Consider the following 22,315-nt stretch of genomic DNA (forward strand, 5'->3'; position numbering starts at 1 on the left):
TCTAGGACCATATTTTCCCGATGACAGTAACGTAGACCGGATTCATAAATTCTTATTTACAAGGATTTGTACAATAAAAAAAAATTGTTATAAATACAGAGAAAGAGCGCAAATATGATGGTGCAGGGGTGTGCACAGTGCTCTTGGTGCACTGGTGTTCAAACGACATGCAATAAATATAAAACGCGGATATCTTGTTGAATTCGGAGAAGAAAAGAACAAACGTTTTTTTGATAAAAAAAGAACAAACGTTGTTCTTTTGTTAAAAAAAAGAACAATGACTGCTCTGTCCCTTTTTTTTTCGTTCTTTTGTTTTTCACTCCATTTTTCTGGTATATATACCTTCTTTTTTATAATTTTCGAATCAGAATTTGTGAAGAGGAGAGAGAAAAACTATGGAAAGGAGAGAGAAACTGTGAAGAGGAGAGAGAAAGTAATGGAAAATTCCCAGATATTGGTTGACTTTTCTACTTCAATATCAAATTCTATTGATTCTTCTTCTTCAAATTTGAATTCCTCTGCTGATAATCCGATTTGTGAAGGTAATTTTTCAATTTTTTAAAACGAATTACTTATTTATGATGATTTTGATTTCCATGTTCATTATTTTCATCATTTCAATTTATTTTGATTTTTTTGATCATTTCGATTTCTGCATTTCTCAATAACCTTGATTAATGTATTTTGATTCTATATTTTGATAATTTTGATGATTAATGTATCTTGATTATATATTTATGATGATTTTGATTTCTGTTCTTTTTTCGATTTTATATGTTCTTTTAGTCTATCTTTTGTTCTTTTATATATTGGTTCTCATATATGTATTAAGAGATTGTAATAATACAGAAAATAATTATTGAACATGTTGTTCTTTTTTGCTTTAGTTTGTTGTTCTTTTTTGCTTTAGCTTGTTGTTCTTTGTTCTTTTTTGCTTTAACTTGTTGTTCTTTTGATATTACACACTTCAGATCAAATTGTTCTTTTACCATTTTTGTTGTTCTTTTATCTTTTTTGTTGTTCTTTTTTCACATGGTTAAAATAAGTGTTCTACATGATATGTTCTTTTCTGCTATTTTTAATGTTCTTTTTCTTTACTTTATTATGTTCTTTTATGCTCTATTGTTGTTCGTTTTTTTATTGGTAATGTTGTTTTACATGGTTAAAATAAGTGTTCTACATGATATGTTCTTTTCTGTATTTATAATGTTCTTTTTCTTTATTTATAATGTTCTTTTAGGTTCATCCTCTTTTTGTTCTTTTGAGGAATTGCTCTGTTTATTCAGCCTCTCTTCTTGTTCTTTCAGCTGTTTTTGAAGATTTAACATCATTTGTTGCTGGTCAAGTAAAAGCTTCCTTTGCTCTTCAATACTGTACTTTTTGAAAAAAGAACAAACATAAAAGAACATTAAGATTTATATCTAATAAACATAAAAGAACAGAACAACAAAACCCAAAAAAAAAAAAAACAAGTGCACCGTTCTTATCATGAACATGGCTTGTATTTCTTCTCCTTCCCCCTCTTTTTTTTTATTTTTTTTATTTTTCATTTTCTATATATATAATATTTCTCCTATTGGATTCATAACTTCTCATTTTAGAAACACATTCTTGAGAGAGAAAGAGGAGAGCTTTTAGTTTCTCCCAACAAAAGAGAGATTTTATGAGAGAGAAAGTTCAAAACAAATTTTCTCCTCCTTCTTTCTCTGAAATGTGATTTTAATTGAATTACGTTTACAAAAAACTAGTTTATTAAGCGAAATACTATTTCAATTTCGCTATTTTTTGTATTTTTTTATTCATTCAAAGAGGTTTATGCTGTTGATGAAGGTGCATCGGGTGATTAAGGTAAATTTTCTCGTTCTTAATTCTATGTTCTTTTTAAATTTTAATGTTCTTTTCTTATAACTTTCTATTTCCGTGGCATCAAATCAGTGTGTTCTTTTTTAGAATCAGCAATTGTTCTTTTTACATATTTATAGTGTTGTTTTCAGATATCTTTTGATAAATAAAATAACGGAATTAGAACATAAATTGGTTGAAAAAGAACATTTTCAGAACTTAAAAGAACAAGAAAAAATATAGATCTGGTTTTAAAGTTCATCAAAGGTTCGTCGTTTTATTTTTTAATTAGAACATAAATTGGTTGGAAAAGAACATTTCCAGAACTTAAAAGAACAAGAAAAATTATAAATCTGGTTTTAAAGTTCATCAAAGGTTCGTCGTTTTATTTTTTAATTAGAACATACTGTAAATTGGTTGGAAAAGAACATTTCCAGAACTTAAAAGAACAAGAAAAAATATAACTGCTTTTTATATTTGTACCTTTTGTCTGATTTGTCAATAGTAGTGTTCTTTTTGTTAGTGTTCTTTTTGTTAATGTTCTTTTTGTTAATGTTCTTTTGTTAATGTTCTTTTTTTTGCGGTTTTTATTTTTGTTGCATTTTATTGTTATTTATGTGCGTTTTGGGACAGGTGCACCAAGAGCACCATGCACACCCCTGCACAATCTGAGCGTTGGAGAAAGAGAGGAGAAACTGGAAGAGAATAACTGTGTATCTTATTCTATTAACAATGGGGCATATATACATACAATAGAATAGGATTCGCTTGGAGAACAATAAACCTTAAGATCTAGAATATTTCGGAAATATACTAGGGGTATAATGGGCATCCACACAATATTTCATAACACTCCCCATTGGATGTCCATTATTGAAGATTATGCCTCGTTAAAACCTTACTAGGAAAACCCTGTGGGATAAAAACCTGAAGGAAATAATGCCCTTGGTCCAAGTATGCATTCTATGTTAAGTCTAATAAATGCGGTTCAGTATTAATTAACAAGTTAATAATTCAGTGAGATCAAGTGAGCTGAATGCCTAGCTAGAGGCCGCTTCAGTTCAAGTGGAATTAATGATATTAATCCACAGCTTACTCTTGACTGAACCCGTAGGGTCACACAAATAGTACGTAAACGGATCAAGTATTTAATGGCATTAAATACTCCATCTATGAATATTCGGAACCGACGGATCTTGGTTTCAGTGGGAGCTAAGATCGTCACAGGCAAGAAATGAATACTCCGGAAACGATGATATTGCCGGAAACGGAAATATGGATCGTATCGGAAATATGAATATTATCCAAGTCGTAGATGTTGCCGGAAACGGAAACATGGTACGTATCGGAAAATATTATTGGAAATGGAAATATTACCAGAATCGGAAATATTGCCGGAAACGGAAATATTGTCAGAATCGGAAATATTACCGGAATCGGAAAATAATTCCGGAAACGGAAATATTAAATATTTGTTCGAAACGGAAATTAATTCCGGAATCGGAAATATTAAATATTGTTCGTATCGGAAATAAATTCCGGAACTGGAAATTTAATCGGAAGCGTATCGTACGAATTAGCATCGGACGAGGCTTGCCGGACGAAGGCCCAGCACGAAGCCGGGGCCATCGCCCAGCAAGCATGCGCGCCACAAGCCCAGCCAAGGCAGCGCCCAGGCCTACCGCAAGGCAGGCCCAGCGCGCGCCAAGGGCCACGGATGCGTGGGCCGCGCTGCGTGGGCTGCTGCTCGCACGCGCATGGGCAGCCCTTGTGGCTGCCGTGTGTGTGTGAGTTTGTGCTCATGCGTGATTCCTGAATCTACAAGAGTCAGTGTATGATTAAATTTCTATTCCTAATTGGATAAATTAATTAAATAGAATTCATGTAGGATTCTAATTTCAATTAATTCGTATCCTACTAGGATTACGATTCCTTTTTCCATAACTCTATAAATAAAGGCCTAGGGGTCATAATTTATACACAAGTTTCAAAGTATTCAAAAGTGAGTTTTTTGAGAGAAAATTAAAACACACATCTTGCTCATAAAGTGCCGAAATTTTCTAGTACCTTAAGGGCGATTCTAGTTGGTCAATCTTAAGGCGGATCCGGACGTGCTGTGGACTATCTACGGAGGGACGACACTTGGAGTCCTAAAGACTTGTTCTTGTTCGGTTCGGGCGTAGCTAGGGAGGGCACGCAACAAAGAGTATGCATCTAAATTATGCTATATGATTATGTGTAAATAATATGTTGTCCTGGGTTAATGGTTGTTTCCGCATGATCTATGTAATGTCATATGTATCATAACCTAACAGTGGTATCACGAGCCCCTTATTATTTTCATAATCTAAATTGCATGAACATGGTTAAATATTACAAATTTGCAAGAATTAAAAGGGGTGATTAATTTTCGTAATTGTTAATTAATTGCAAATTGCGTTTATTTAATTATACGTACGCAGTTTTTCGGCAGTTTCTTCGTTACTCATCCGAATTGAGTGATTTTTGTGTCAATTCCGCATGTAAAAGGCATTCTAAAATTTTGACAAAAATAATATTTTTCTGCCGAACCCAGAATTCTCAAATTCGAAGCCTAACTATGACTTTTCGAAGGTTTTAGTTTTTCGAATGCAAAATTTCGTAAATTTAAGATGTTAAATTAAATATTTGCGATTCTTGTTGATAAATCTTGAATTTTTGATTGACCTACTGCATATATTTAACAAGTTTGAATGCCTAGTCTTGTTAATTATGCAATCTAATTTGTAATTATGATTAATTTGTTGAAAATTAGAATAATTTAGAATTAATTTGATTTTCATAATTAATTGTAATTTAATTAGAAACCTATGATTAAAAACCACCATAAAAATTGTAAATTTACGATAAATTTTAAATTTTTATGACCTAGACTTGAATCCATAACAATCGGAAATCAATTGGATAATAAATTTTCGATTTTTCGCCCTAAAATTATGAAATTAATAATATTTATTAATTTGTCATTAATTTTAAATATAAATTTTAAATTTTTATGCGATTCGTTCATATAACTTGCACGCACGAAGCAATGGACGCTTCGTGTTACCCTTAAGGGGTGTTGTATAATGCGGGCATGCGACGACGAGCAAGGGAGCTCGTCGCCCGTGCGGCACGAATGCAATGAGCAAGGGCGTAGTGCACGAGCACAAGGCAGCAGCCCTGCCTTGTGTCGTGTGCCACGAGCAATGAACGAATGGGCATGGGCGAAGAGCGAGCCAAGGCAGTGGCGTGTGGGCAGCAAGCGAGCTGCGCCACAACGCGCGCTGCCTCGCACAAGAGCGCGCAGCCTCGCGCGCAGCGAGCGCAAGCTCGCGTGCCACGAGCGCTGCGCCCAGCATCACTCGCGCGCACAGCGCGCGATGTCGCGCGCCCAGCGAGCGATGTCGCGCGCCAGCGAGCGATGGCTCGCGCCAGCGAGCGATGGCTCGCGCGCACAGCGAGCGATGTCGCGCGCCCAGCGAGCGATGGCTCGCGCGCCCAGCGAGCGATGTCGCGCGCCCAGCGAGCGATGTCACGCGCGCGCACTGCGAGCGATAGCTCGCGTGCGATGAGCGCTGGCGCGCGCAGCGAGCACGATGTGTGCGGAGGCTTGCGATAGGGAAGCAGCAGCTATGCGACGAGCGCATGGGCTGCGCGCACATGGCCAGCAATGGCTGTGTGCGTACGGTCCATGGGCGTGCAACGCGTAGGGTGTTTGCGTTGCGATTAGATCGTTTTGAAATTTTAATTTGAAATTTTCAGTTTACGTAATTTTAATTAATTTTAAAATTAATAATTTAAATTATTTTCTTGGATTTTAATTTTGAATATTGTAATTATAATAAATTTTATTTATTCTAATTATTTTACTAAAATTAAAATCATGAATTAATTTAAATACGACTGAAATTAAATTAAATTTTTTTTTGGATTCAATTATAAATTTATATAAGCTTTAAATTTTAATTAAATTTGTATGTTTCCGGTTAGACTAGAAATACATTTTTATGTTTAAAATTAGTAAAGCATATGAATTTATTGGTTTAAGTGGGAGCGCTTTTAGTCATAAACTCTTGATTAGGTCTACAAATCCTTAAGGTTAAAACAACTTGATTAGAATTAATAAGGACTGAATAATTGGTAGATTATTGGTGCCCTTGATTAATTGCTGCAAATGTTTACGTGATGCATAATGTGTTTTACTAACCAGCTATATGGGCCATTCATGATAATGAATGGGTGAATGGTATATATTGTATATGTACTGTTTTGCAGGTTATGAAGTGACTAGTATGGCCCAAATAGGATAGAAAATATGGTCTGCGTACCATTAATTTGAATGTAATTGGTCTAAAGTACCAAAGTTATTTTTCAATTCAAATATGGTCTGCGAACCATCAAATAGTTGTAATTAGTTATAGCTTATCCTATTTGAAGAAAATGGTGCCTCCCACGGAGATTTTCAAGACGGACTTTGAAGTCAAAGCTTCAAGATGAAGTCGGGCCATACTAGATCACAAATATCTTATGCATGTTTTAAGTTATTTATTGCTTTAAATATGTCTTAAAATGCATGAGATCAAAAGCTTGATTATGTTGCATGATTAAGGATTTTAGTTCACTTAAAATCTAACCAACATAGTAAGAGCCTTAAGTTCCAAACTTAAAAATTGAGTTAAAAGGTGCCATGCCAAAATATACACTTGCTTGGATATCCTTTACATCAATCTAGTAATAGTTTTCGCTCAGCGAGGTGTTACTTATTGGTCCTAAAGGGGCAAGGTACACAAATAATTGTGAGTACATGTTAGTTTTGGTGAAACTCAACGATATAAGTAAGGAGTCCTTTTATGTCGTGGCAAATTCGATAGGTTTACCTAATAAGTTCTTAGACGTACCTATCAACCAAGAATAGTTTCTAGACTATTAGCAAAAGGCTTTTGCTTACCTAAGATGTTCTAGGATTAAGTCGACAAACTGTGCTTAGTTCTTCAATGATTTTAGGATCTTGGAATCATTTTATTCGCACCTGCCGGAACACATAACTTGAATAAAATGCTTAATAAACATTGAATTATGCATGTATGCTAGAATTTAAGTTTATTAAGAGAAACTGTGAATGGTTATTTATTTGTTTATTCTTTTCAATTGTAGTTTTTAATATGGCAAACAACAATTCATTCAACATTCGATCAATTCTCGAAAAGGAGAAGTTGAACGGGAAAAACTTCCTTGACTGGCAAAGGAACTTGCAAATAGTTCTTATGCAGGAAGAAAAGGAGTATGTCCTAGATGAGGCGATGCCCGAAGCTCCTGGCGACGGGGTCACTCAGGCTGCCCTCAATCGTTGGATTGATGCCAACAAGGATGTGAAATGTCTAATGCTCGCCACCATGAGTGCGGATCTGCAGAAAACGTTCATCAACTCAGATGCTTTCACAATCATCAGTGAGTTGAAGAACATGTTCCAAGATCTGGCTCGAGTCGAAAGATTCGAGACTCATAGGCAAATTCTTGAGACCAAGCTTAAGAAAGGCGAGCCCGTAAGTCCACATGTTCTCAAAATGATTGGACTCATTGAGAATATGAGTCGGCTGGATCAGCAATTTTCTCAGGAAATGGCTATAGACACCATCCTCCATTCTCTTCATAGCGGGTATGATCAGTTCAAACTGAACTACAGTATGAATAGTCTGGACAAAACGCTCACTGAGCTTCACGGTATGCTGAAGACCGCTGAAAAGACGCTCAAAAGTGATAAGCAGGATGTGCTTATGGTGCGTGGGGGCAAGTTCAAGAAATCTGGAAAGAAGAGGAATGCTAAGAAAGGTGGCAACAAGGCCAGCCCAACTAAGCAAACTGGCGCCAAATCTGCAAAGAGGAAGGTCAGTCAACCCACTTCTGAATCCGAATGCTTCTACTGCAAGAAGAAGGGGCATTGGAAGAGAGATTGCTTGAAGCTAAAGGAAGATCAGAAGAACGGAACAGTCGTTCCATCTTCAGGTATTTTCGTTATAGACTGTATACTTGCTAATTCAACTTCTTGGGTATTAGATACAGGTTGTGGCTCACACTTATGTTCCAATCCACAGGGACTAAGAAGAAGTAGAAAGTTAAGCAAGGGTGAAGTCGACCTACGAGTGGGAAATGGAGCACGGATTGCTGCATTAGCTGTAGGAACTTACTATTTGTCGTTGCCCTCTGGGCTAGTTTTGGAACTGGAAGAATGTTTCCATGTTCCAAGTCTTACTAAAAACATCATTTCAGTTTCTTGCTTAGATGCTAAGGGATTTTCCTTTATAATAAAAGACAATAGTTGTTCGTTTTATTTTAAAGAGATGTTTTATGGATCTGCTAGATTAGTCAATGGACTTTATTTATTAGATCACGACAAACAAGTATATAACATAAATACCAAAAAGGCCAAAAAGGATGATTCAGATCTCACCTATCTGTGGCATTGTCGATTAGGCCATATAAACTTGAAACGCTTAGAAAGACTTCAAAGGGAAGGAATTCTAGAACCATTTGACTTAGAGGATTATGGTAAATGCGAATCATGTTTACTTGGCAAAATGACAAAGCAACCTTTCTCCAAAGTTGGAGAAAGAGCAAATGAACTATTGGGTTTAATCCATACAGATGTATGTGGACCAATGAGTACAAATGCTAGAGGTGGTTTCAGCTACTTTATCAACTTTCACTGATGACTTCAGTAGGTATGGTTATGTCTACCTAATGAAGCATAAGTCTGAATCCTTTGACAAATTCAAGGAATTTCAGAGTGAAGTAGAGAATCAATTAGGCAAGAAGATTAAGGCACTGCGGTCTGATAGAGGCGGTGAATATCTGAGCTATGAATTTGATGACCATCTGAAAGAATGTGGAATTCTATCAGAATTGACTCCTCCTGGAACACCACAATGGAACGGTGTGTCAGAACGGAGGAACAGAACCTTGCTAGACATGGTCAGGTCAATGATGGGTCAGGCCGAACTTCCATTAGAATTTTGGGGACATGCACTAAATACAGCTGCACTCACTATAAATAGAGCTCCGTCTAAAGCTGTCGAAAAGACTCCATACGAATTATGGTTTGGAAAGCCTCCAAATATGTCTTTTCTTAAGATTTGGGGATGTGAAGTTTACGTCAAACGATTAATTTCAGACAAACTTCATCCAAAATCTGACAAATGTATCCTTGTGGGCTATCCAAAGGAAACAAAGGGGTATTACTTCTACAATACATCTGAGAACAAAGTGTTTGTTGCTCGAGATGGTGTCTTTTTGGAGAAGGATCACATTTCCAAAATGACAAGTGGGAGAAAAGTAGACCTCGAAGAAATTCGAGTCGAACAACAAACTCTAGAGAATGCTCAAGATGACATTCAGGATGAAACTCAGAGATCTTTAGAAGAATCTGGTGAGAATCATGGTCAATCTAGAAATGTTACCCCGCGTAGATCGCAAAGATATAGATCTCAACCGGAAAGGTACTTAGGTATTTTGACGAACGAGAGCTATGACGTTCTATTACTTGAAAGTGATGAACCTGCGACTTACAAGCAAGCTATGACGAGCCCTAGCTCCAAGCAGTGGCAAGAAGCCATGCAATCTGAATTAGACTCCATGTCTGAAAACCAAGTATGGGATTTGGTCGATTTGCCAGATGGCTACCAAGCCATTGGAAGCAAATGGGTTTTCAAACTGAAAAAGGACAAGGATGGGAAACTTGAAGTTTTCAAAGCTAGATTGGTTGCAAAAGGTTACAGGCAAGTCCACGGTGTGGATTACGATGAAACCTTTTCACCAGTTGCAATGCTAAAGTCTATTCGAATAATGTTAGCAATCGCTGCATATTACGATTACGAAATATGGCAGATGGATGTCAAAACTGCTTTCTTAAACGGCGTTTTAACAGAAACTGTGTTTATGACACAGCCTGAAGGTTTTGAGGATCCAAAGAATGCTAAAAAGGTATGCAAGCTAAAGAAGTCAATCTACGGATTGAAGCAGGCATCCAGGAGCTGGAATATACGTTTTGATGAAGCAGTCAGTGACTTTGGTTTCATCAAGAACGCGGACGAATCTTGTGTATACAAGAAGGTCAGTGGGAGCAAAATTGCTTTCCTAGTATTATATGTCGACGACATATTGCTTATCGGAAATGACATTCCTATGTTGAACTCTGTCAAGATTTGGCTTGGGAAATGTTTTTCGATGAAGGATCTAGGAGAAGCACAGTACATATTGGGCATCAAGATTTACAGAGATAGATCTAAAAAGATGATTGCACTTAGTCAAAGCACTTATATCAATAAGGTGCTTGATAGGTTCAAGATGGCGGACTCCAAGCGAGGCTACCTACCCATGTCTCATGGAATGACTCTAAGCAAGACTCAGTGCCCAAAAACACTTGATGAGCGTAGACGAATGAATGGGATTCCATATGCATCATTGATTGGTTCAATAATGTATGCTATGATATGTACACGCCCGGATGTTGCGTACGCACTCTGTGCTACGAGCAGATACCAGTCAGACCCAGGAGAGGCGCATTGGACTGCTGCCAAGAACATTCTGAAGTACCTGAAAAGGCACAAAGATGACTTCCTGGTCTATGGTGGAGATGATGAATTAATTGTTAAAGGCTATACGGACGCAAGTTTCCAAACCGACAAAGATGATTTCAGATCACAGTCTAGGTTTGTCTTCTGCCTCAACGGAGGAGCAGTAAGCTGGAAAAGTGCTAAGCAAAGCACCATTGCGGATTCTACAACTGAAGCGGAGTACATTGCTGCACATGAAGCAGCAAAGGAAGCTATATGGCTAAGGAAGTTCATAGGAGAACTTGGTGTAGTCCCCTCCATTAAAGGACCAATAGCCCTGTATTGTGATAATAACGGAGCTATTGCACAGGCAAAAGAGCCTAGACACCACCAGAGAGTCAAGCATGTACTTCGTAGATTTCACCTTCTACGAGAGTTCGTTGAAAGAAAAGAAGTCGAGATAAGCAAAATTGGAACTGATGACAACATATCAGATCCATTAACTAAACCTCTGCCGCAAGCGAAGCACAACTCGCACACTGCAGCTATGGGAATCAAGCATATTGGAGAATGGCTTTGATGTCTCTGTTTAATGTTTTAAAGTTTTAGAGTTTAAATCTTTGTAAAACATTATTGGTTAATCATTCACAATAAATGAAAGGAATTCATTTTTCCATTTAATTTGTGGTTTATTAAATGATGAGTCCCTTCAACTTGACGATATATTCAAGATAGACTGTCAGGACCAGTCCTGTGACTAAGAAATGTCTATCAAGTGAACTTGAATGTCAAAGGTTGAAAATGGTCCCTAATCGGAGTTTTCTATAAAATTGGACGCATAGAAAACGTTAGACGATTAGAATGCAAGATGACTAGTAGTTCTGTTTCTTGAACTATGTGGACATGGCAATGTCATAATCATTTGCATAGATACTTACTTTGGGAAGACTAGTATCGGACAAGACCTATGAAACTTTACTGTAAGAGATGAAAGTCTGTCATAAGTAAATTTCATTAAATTATTAGACACTAAATCCTCAATACCTGAGTGATTTGAGATTACTTGTTTGAGAACTGGTTGCTTTGACGTTGACCAACCGTCGCACCGTAAAAGGAGGCTATAAAGGCAACGCTCAGGTAATCACCTATCAAACGAAGTCTAATCTCAAGATCGCAAGATTGGGATTGTCCTCCCATAAATCGGGAAGAGATGCTTAAAAGTTGTACAAGGCCACTCGGAGAGCTAGAAACTGTGAAATGCATGGCCGTGCTCGGATGAATCATAGGCTATGATTATCTGTTTATTTGATCAGTTGAACTCTGAAACCGAGGAACACCTCTGGACATAATAAGGATGACAACTCTTACCTTATGTTCAAGAGCAAGCATCGAGCGACAAAGGAATTAGGAAATGCACACTTGTCCCTAAGGACAAGTGGGAGACTGAAGGAAATAATGCCCTTGGTCCAAGTATGCATTCTATGTTAAGTCTAATAAATGCGGTTCAGTATTAATTAACAAGTTAATAATTCAGTGAGATCAAGTGAGCTGAATGCCTAGCTAGAGGCCGCTTCAGTTCAAGTGGAATTAATGATATTAATCCACAGCTTACTCTTGACTGAACCCGTAGGGTCACACAAATAGTACGTAAACGGATCAAGTATTTAATGGCATTAAATACTCCATCTATGAATATTCGGAACCGACGGATCTTGGTTTCAGTGGGAGCTAAGATCGTCACAGGCAAGAAATGAATACTCCGGAAACGATGATATTGCCGGAAACGGAAATATGGATCGTATCGGAAATATGAATATTATCCAAGTCGTAGATGTTGCCGGAAACGGAAACATGGTACGTATCGGAAAATATTATTGGAAATGGAAATATTACCAGAATCGGAAATATTGCCGGAAACGGAAATATTGTCAGAATCGGAAATATTACCGGAATCGGAAAATAATTCCGGAAACGGAAATATTAAATATTTGTTCGAAACGGAAATTAATTCCGGAATCGGAAATATTAAATATTGTTCGTATCGGAAATAAATTCCGGAACTGGAAATTTAATCGGAAGCGTATCGTACGAATTAGCATCGGACGAGGCTTGCCGGACGAAGGCCCAGCACGAAGCCGGGGCCATCGCCCAGCAAGCATGCGCGCCACAAGCCCAGCCAAGGCAGCGCCCAGGCCTACCGCAAGGCAGGCCCAGCGCGCGCCAAGGGCCACGGATGCGTGGGCCGCGCTGCGTGGGCTGCTGCTCGCACGCGCATGGGCAGCCCTTGTGGCTGCCGTGTGTGTGTGAGTTTGTGCTCATGCGTGATTCCTGAATCTACAAGAGTCAGTGTATGATTAAATTTCTATTCCTAATTGGATAAATTAATTAAATAGAATTCATGTAGGATTCTAATTTCAATTAATTCGTATCCTACTAGGATTACGATTCCTTTTTCCATAACTCTATAAATAAAGGCCTAGGGGTCATAATTTATACACAAGTTTCAAAGTATTCAAAAGTGAGTTTTTTGAGAGAAAATTAAAACACACATCTTGCTCATAAAGTGCCGAAATTTTCTAGTACCTTAAGGGCGATTCTAGTTGGTCAATCTTAAGGCGGATCCGGACGTGCTGTGGACTATCTACGGAGGGACGACACTTGGAGTCCTAAAGACTTGTTCTTGTTCGGTTCGGGCGTAGCTAGGGAGGGCACGCAACAAAGAGTATGCATCTAAATTATGCTATATGATTATGTGTAAATAATATGTTGTCCTGGGTTAATGGTTGTTTCCGCATGATCTATGTAATGTCATATGTATCATAACCTAACAAAACCTAGTGAAGGAAAAAGAGTACATCATTCTTCATAATACGCCTGAGATATTGCCTCGTTAAAAACCTTACCAGAAAAACCCAGTGGGACAAAACCTTGGTTAAGGGAAAAAGAGTGCAACACGTATTTCTCCCCCAGATGAATACAATATTTGAGATCTTTAAGTGCAACAATCCAATGAGTAGCTTTTCAAATGCAGTATCATGGAGTTCCTTGAAACTCGATTCTCCATAGTTTAACTTGAATCTTCAATTCTCTACTTTAACATATGAAGGGAATATCTTTATCACTAAAGCTTTGAACACAATACCTGCAAGATCTTGTGCTTTTCTCTATCTCATTCGATACGTTTGTTTTTGAGTTTCCCGATGCATAATGTAATACTACTTTAGCTTCACTTGAGATAAATACATTTTCTTGTACATGATATTACAAAACTTATCCATACATATTGGACATATATACCTTCTTCTGGAGGTCATAAATGGTAGTTTTCGGTCAATATTGATCAAACTTTCTTTGGTCATACTTTCATGGCAATACATGATAAATAACAATACCATCGTCCAACTTGGAGGTATAATATAGCTAATAATGTTATTTATGGTTCTTCTGGACCATAACGTAATATCCATTGGAAGAACATTACATACCTTTATCTTATATTTTAAGATGATTCATATTTGTGCAAGAATTCTTTCATGAATAAATTAATATGTATATTTCAAAACTCTCAAGTACTCAAACTACAGGTTGAGACGACATTCCAAAAACACTCTTTTAGAGTTTTGATAATATCTTATCAATGTTGTATATTCATGTGCAAAAATTAAAAATCTAGATGTTTAAGAACATCATGTATAGTTCTTCAGGAACTGTTCTTATTTGCATGATTTATAACATGCTATTAAATCAACATTATGTATATACTTCTTTCACAACAATTAAGCCAATGGAGTAAGAATCTCCATCTATAAATTTCTTCATAAAGTTGCAAATCTGTCTTATTATTCTTTGGATGCATATTCATATACGACATAATAATAGTTTTGAAACATGTAATATGAAATTATAACTGGATATAAAAATCATACCATGACAAAACATAAAACAAACTAAATGTATGATAAACGATGCATTTACCTATTAGCTACACATGTATATGAATGCAAGACTCAAATGAAAAACACTGTACATCATGGATATTTCAAATCCATAACTTGTTAGACTTAAGGCCCATGAGCTCATTTGATCATTATAGTTATGTCTACATCGAAACAAACATAGATTTACAATCCCCTATTCAAAATCCATTATTTCTCGCATATGCATTATATTTCGGTTCCATCATCTACCGGTATCATCAAAATTATTCAACATATATTTTGCATTCTATTCATCAATGATATCTGAATACTTATTCAATAGGTACCATTCATCTTTTCTCACATGCCATCTATTATAGTTCAGATATCTATACCACTTCAAGGGTATTTCATACACTATATATTAGTGTTTTCTTTATTTTCAATAATATCATCAACTGCATTATCTTGCCCTTTTCATATAAATAAATCCATATTTCATCACTATTTGGAACCGTATATATAATCTACACTTCAGGTGTAGAGATTTAAATATTGGAAAGATATATATGAAGGAAATAATTCCCTTGGTCCAAGTATGCATTCAATGTTAAGTCTAATAAATGCGGTTCAGTATTAATTAACAAGTTAATAATTCAGTGAGATCAAGTGAGCTGAATGCCTAGCTAGAGGCCGCTTCAGTTCAAGTGGAATTAATGATATTAATCCACAACTTACTCTTGACTGAACCCGTAGGGTCACACAAATAGTACGTAAACGGATCAAGTATTTAATGGCATTAAATACTCCAACTATGGATATTCGGAATCGACGGATCTTGGTTTCAGTGGGAGCTGAGATCGTCACAGGCAAGAAATGAATACTCCGGAAACGATGATATTGCCGGAAACGGAAATATGGATCGTATCGGAAATATAAATATTATCCAAGTCGTAGATGTTGCCGGAAACGGAAACATGGTACGTATCGGAAAATATTATCGGAAATAGAAATATTGCCGGAATCGGAAATATTGCCGGAAACGGAAATATTGTCTGAATCGGAAATATTATCGGAATCGGAAAATAATTCCGGAAACGGAAATATTAAATATTTGTTCGAAACGGAAATTAATTCCGGAATCGGAAATATTAAATATTGTTCGTATCGGAAATGAATTCCGGAATCGAGAATTTAATCGGAAGCGCATCGTACGAATTAGCATCGGACGAGGCCTACCAGACGAAGGCCCAGCACGAAGCCGGGCCATCTCCCAGCAAGCCAAGCGCAACAACCACACGCTAAGCATGCGACCAGGCCCAGCGCAAAAGCCAGGCCCAGCCGAAGCTTGGGCGCGCGCGCGGGGCTGCGACGAGTGGGCTGGCGCTGTGCGTGGGCCGCAAGGCCTGCGTGCGGTGCTAGCGTATTACTCGAAGTGTGTTACTCGAATCCTAAAGCGTATAGAATTCGTTTAATGATTAAATTCCTAATCCTAAAAGATAAATTAATTAAATAAGAGTTCCACTAGGATTCTAATTTAATTAATTCGTATCCTAGTAGGGTTCCAATTCTCTTTCCATACCCCTATAAATATGTGGCCTGGGTTCACAATTTCTAACGAGTTTTCAAGTATTCAAAGTGAGTTTTTGAGAGAAAAATTCAGTCACATACCTTGCCTAAAAGTGCCGAAATTATTAGTACCTTAAGGGCGATTCTAGTTGGTCAATCTTAAGGCGGATCCGGACGTGCTGTGGACTATCTACGGAGGGACGACACTTGGAGTCCTAAAGACTTGTTCTTGTTCGGTTCGGGTGCAGCTAGGGAAGGCACGCAACAAAGAGTATGCTTCTAGACTATGCTATATGATTATGTGTAAATAATATGTATTCCTGGCTTAATGGTTGTTTCCGCATGATTTATGAATTGTCATATGTATCATAACCTAACAGTGGTATCACGAGCCTCTTATTATTTTCATAATCTAAATTGCATAAACATGATTAAATATTACAAATTTGCAAGAATTAAAAGAGGTAATTAATTTTCGTAATTGTTAATTAATTGCAAATTGCGTTTATTTAATTATACGTACGCAGTTTTTCGGCAGTTTCTTCGTTACTCATCCAAAATGAGTGATTTTTGTGTCAATTCCGCATGTAAAAGGCATTCTAAAATTTTGACAAAAAGAGTTTTTTTCGGCCGAACCCAGAATTCTCAAATTCGAAGCCTAACTATGACTTTTCGAAGGTTTTAGTTTTTCGAATGCAAAATTTCGTAAATTTAAGATGTTAAATTAAATATTTGCAATTCTTGTTGGTAAATCTTGAATTTTTGATTCACCTACTGTATATGTTTAACAAGTTTGAATGCCTAGCCTTGTTAATTATGCAATCTAATTTGTAATTATGATTAATTTGTTGAAAATTAGAATAATTTAGAATTAATTTGATTTTCATAATTAATTACAATTTAATTAGATACCTATGATTAAAAACCACCATAAAAATTGTAAATTTATGATAAATTTTAAACTTTTATGACCTAGACTTGAATCCATGATAATCGGAAATCAATTGAATAATAAATTTTCGATTTTTCGCCCTAAAATTATGAAATTAATATTATTTATTAATTTGTCATTAATTTTAAGTATAAATTTTTTAAATTTTATGCGATTCGTTCATATAACTTGCACGCACAAAGCAATGGACGCTACGTGTTACCCTTAAGGGGTGTTGTATAGTGCGGGCATGTGACGACGAGCAAGGGAGCTCGTCGCCCATGCGGCACGAATGCAATGAGCAAGGGCATGGTGCACGAGCACAAGGCAGCAGCCCTGCCTTGTGTCGTGGGCTATGAGCAATGGACGAATGGGCATGGGCGAAGGCTAGGCACGGCAGTCGCGTGTGGGCAGCAAGCGAGCTGCGCCACAACACGCACTGCCTCGCGCAAGCGCGCGCAGCCTCGCGCGCAGCGAGCGCAAGCTCGCGCAGCCTCGCGCGCAGCGAGCGCAAGCTCGCGTGCCACGAGTGCTGCGCCCAGCGTCGATGCCGCGCGCAGCGAGCGCTGGCTCGCACCAAGCGAGCGCTAGCAAGCGCGCACAGCATGCGCTGGCGAGTGCACGAAGCGAGCGTTGGCCCGCGTGCAGCGAGCGCTAGCGAGCGAACGCAGCGAGCGAACGCAGCGAGCGATGGCTCGCGTGCATCGAGCGCTGGCGCGCGTGCAGCGAGCACATGCTCGCGTGCATCGAGCGCTGGCGCGCGCGCAACGAGAACCAGCTCGCGCGATGACTTGCGAAGGGTAGAAGCAGCAGCTATGCGACGCAATGCATGGGCTGCGCGCACATGGCCAGCGATGGCTGTGTGCGTGTGGCCCATGTGCGTGTGATGCGTGAGGTGTTTGCGTTGCGATTAGATCGTTTTGAAATTTTAATTTGAAATTTTCAGTTTACGTAATTTTAATTAATTTTAAAATTAATAATTTAAATTATTTTCTTGGATTTTAATTTTGAATATTGTAATTATAATAAATTTTATTTATTCTAATTATTTTACTAAAATTAAAATCATGAATTAATTTAAATACGACTGAAATTAAATTAAATTTTTTTTTGGATTCAATTATAAATTTATATAAGCTTTAAATTTTAATTAAATTTGTATGTTTCCGGTTAGACTAGAAATACATTTTTATGTTTAAAATTAGTAAAGCATATGAATTTATTGGTTTAAGTGGGAGCGCTTTTAGTCATAAACTCTTGATTAGGTCTACAAATCCTTAAGGTTAAAACAACTTGATTAGAATTAATAAGGACTGAATAATTGGTAGATTATTGGTGCCCTTGATTAATTGCTGCAAATGTTTACGTGATGCATAATGTGTTTTACTAACCAGCTATATGGGCCATTCATGATAATGAATGGGTGAATGGTATATATTGTATATGTACTGTTTTGCAGGTTATGAAGTGACTAGTATGGCCCAAATAGGATAGAAAATATGGTCTGCGTACCATTAATTTGAATGTAATTGGTCTAAAGTACCAAAGTTGTTTTTCAATTCAAATATGGTCTGCGTACCATCAAATAGTTGTAATTAGTTTTAATTATAGCTTATCCTATTTGAAGAAAATGGTGCCTCCCACGGAGATTTTCAAGACGGACTTTGAAGTTAAAGCTTCAAGATGAAGTCGGGCCATACTAGATCACATTTATCTTATGCATGTTTTAAGTTATTTATTGCTTTTAAATATGTCTTAAAATGCATGAGATCAAAAGCTTGATTATGTTGCATGATTAAGGATTTTAGTTCACTTAAAATCTAACCAACATAGTAAGAGCCTTAAGTTCCAAACTTAAAAATTGAGTTATAAGGTGCCATGCCAAAATATACACTTGCTTGGATATCCTTTACGTCAATCTAGTAATAGTTTTCGCTCAGCGAGGTGTTACTTATTGGTCCTAAAGGGGCAAGGTACACAAATAATTGTGAGTACATGTTAGTTTTGGTGAAACTCAACAATATAAGTAAGGAGTCCTTTTATGTCGTGGCAAAATCGATAGGTTTACCTAATAAGTTCTTAGACGTACCTGTCAACCAAGAATAGTTTCTAGACTATTAGCAAAAGGCTTTTGCTTACCTAAAATGTTTTAGAATTGAGTCGACAAACTGTGCTTAATTCTTCAATGGTTTTAGGGTCTTGGAATCATTTTATTCACACCTGCCGGAACACATAATTCGAATAAAATGCTAATGACTTGTTTAAATTGCATGATTGCTTTCATTTTCAAGTTATTATTCATGATATATGTTTAGACTTTGCATGCTTCAATGTATGTTTTAATTATTGTTTATAATTAAATATCTTGCAATGCAGTAAATCCTTTTAGAAAGGTAACAGTAAATTTCCTCGATTGGTAGTGAATCCAAGAACGATTCACGGAAATGAGAGAAAGTGAGCAATTTAAAATGTACGTTTCTTATAGCGACTTTTATGGTTGTTTTCGAACATCAAAGTCGAATGGCAAACCAATTGGTGCTTGTGAATTCAAAATACACTGTAGTTTTGAGATCATAAAGCATTGAGTTTAATACGCTCAGCTTTACCAATGGTTAACAACCTAATATCTTTGTCCATTTAATTCTCGAATGAGTCTAGTGCCTAGACATTCGAATAGATCGATGCTTAGAGAACTTTAGAAGCTTCTGGTAAGATCATCTAGTTGAAACTTAATATTCAACATAAATTAAATGGTAAGAACCTTGTTGGGGTGACATTGGACATGTCTAACAAAGTATAAAAGTCAGCACTAAAGAATTCAATTCTTAAGACTATAAGAAAGGGTACAAGAAATAGGAAAACGAGGAACAAATGAAAGGAATTTACGATTCCGTTTCTACCTATAAGTTTATGTTTAAAGAGAAGTGACCTAGCAATCAAACTTCCTTGGTATCATATACCGCTTGAGGTTCTTACTTCCGTAATAACTCAAATAATGGAAGCTAGGCTACACTAATGGCCTACAAGTGGGAAATGAAGCATGACAATGCTACATTAGTTGTAGGGTCATCTAGTTTGTTTTAAAGGCTGGAACTAAATGGCTATTTTGTTCCATAATCAGCATACCTAAATTTCTGCTTCAAACACAGAAAGACTCACATTCAAGAAAAACAAAAACAATGTTTGTTTGTTTATTTGAATGAAATGGTCAATTACAGGTTGAGTCAATATGCTTGATTAAAACAAACAACTCTTTAAAAAACTTTACTAGGTACAAATCAACCCCTTGATTTGAGTTCCACTAATCTTTGGCATTTTTGCTTAGACCATATCAACAAATTAACATTCAAAAGCTCTATTTTGATGGACTTTTGAAAGTTCATTGATTTCTAGATCAATTTAAGACGACTAGTCTTACTTGTTGAAAGTAACAAAAGATATGAACTATTGTTAGAACGCCTAGACAATAGAGTTCAAAGCTAAAGAATGGTTTTATGACTTTATTATTTCACACAGATTTGAGTGAATATAGGTTTATTTACTCAATGTGATATAAGTTTGAATCTGTTTGGCTAGTTCAAAGATTCAGAAGTATGAATCCCACTTGGCAAGAAATCATAAAGATCTAGGTTAGATCATGTTGATGATTACTTGAGACCAAATATGATCATCAATGATTGTGTGTTGTAATTTCACAATCTAGGTCCATAAGATATGGCATATCTTAGTTAGAATAATCGAAGTCAATTAGTACTTGATTCGATCAATGATGGATCATAAAAAAACTTTTCCTATAATTTCTAAAACAAAATGCTCAACTACCACCAAACTAAACCAAATTCGTCAAAGCTATTGAAAAGTAATTTCAGAATAACTTTTCATAAAATATATCTAGAGAGTTGCAAAACTCAGTGGGAGCTTAGTGTTTGTCATTCGACAAACTAAGGCTCAAGTATAGATATATGTTTCATTATGATTTATTCAAATGAAACACAAGGGTATTGTTTCTACCACGAATTTTTGAGAACATAATGTTTGTTTGCTCGAAATGATGTCCTTTTGGAGATTCGTTTCCAAAATGACAAGTGGGAGAAAATAGACCTCGAAACCTCGAAAGTTTTCGAGGCGAACAACAAACATAAACGGACATTCCGGAGGCTTTTCGAAGTGCTTCAAAAAATCCGAACTTATTCTTTAAGGACTTTAGAAGTGGCTTTAAAGAATAAACATCTCTTAGAAGACTTTACAAGTGCTTCAAGGAGAACAGAATATTCAAAGGACTTTCAAGTGGCTATTGATATTCTATTGTTTGATGTTCTATACCCAAGTAGGCATAGAGTTCAAATCACTAAAACTATGCAATTCTTCTATTAGATAGTGAAGAAACCTACAACTTGCAGTCAAACTATTATCATGTAGATTAATGAATGTGTGACTTGTAAGAAAGCTATGACGAAACCCAGATTCCCTAAAATGGTTAGAGGCCGTATATATAGACTCAAATGTTTTAAATGGTTAGAGGCCATAAAACATACTCAATGTTTTGATGACAAAATTGAAATTTTGTTGATTTGCAAGAATAGTTTCACACCTATTGGTTGCAAGTTTGTTTTAAGGATAAAAACCATCAAACATGGAATTGTGTTCACACACAAAGCTAGATTAGTTGCTAAAGGTTACAAGCAAATTCATGGCATGGATTGTGTTGAAACCTCATGCATAATCGTAATGCTTAAGTCTATAACTCAAGCAATGATTTCATATTGGTACATATGACAATTGGATGAAAAAACGTATTCCTCAATCAAATGTTGGAAGAAAACTATGTACATGGCATGTCATAGCATTTGTGGATCCAAATAAATGCTTGAAAAGGAAAGCTAGCTTATAAAATCTAAGTACAGATTTAAGCAAGCAATTGGGAATTGGAACTGTATTTTAAGTGAAGCTAATAAGCATTTTAGTTTCATAAAATATACATGATTCCTATAGATATATAAGAAGTTTAGTGGGAGTACATAAAAACTTAATTGGTCCTATGTGTATCACACACATATCTCTCTATTGTGAAATAACATTCAAATGCTAATGACTTAGATTTGAAATTATTCATCAATGACGGACCATGGCGAAACTTAGTACATACTGGGTATTAAGATCTATTTATAAAGATCTTATGATATTGTTTAGTAATGGCATTTACTAAATCAAACACGAAAGACTCCATTGGAGATATTCGACCCATGTGAATAAATCTAAGTAAAGAATGTTTGAACTATGTATAAGCATTTACTAAGTTAAACATCAAAGGATCTAAGTAAGATTCTTAACCTATATTATATATCAAAGAATTTAGCTGGATTCAGTATCTACTGAAATTGAATGAGCTAAAGTTACATGAATAGAATTAAATTGGGAATTATTCTGCAAAAGAATTTATCATGTATGATATAATATGAGGATCGCCAAAAACGTATCGTATGACT

This window comes from Spinacia oleracea, chromosome 1 (assembly GCF_020520425.1).
Source record: "Spinacia oleracea cultivar Varoflay chromosome 1, BTI_SOV_V1, whole genome shotgun sequence".
Classification (NCBI taxonomy): domain Eukaryota; kingdom Viridiplantae; phylum Streptophyta; class Magnoliopsida; order Caryophyllales; family Amaranthaceae; genus Spinacia; species Spinacia oleracea.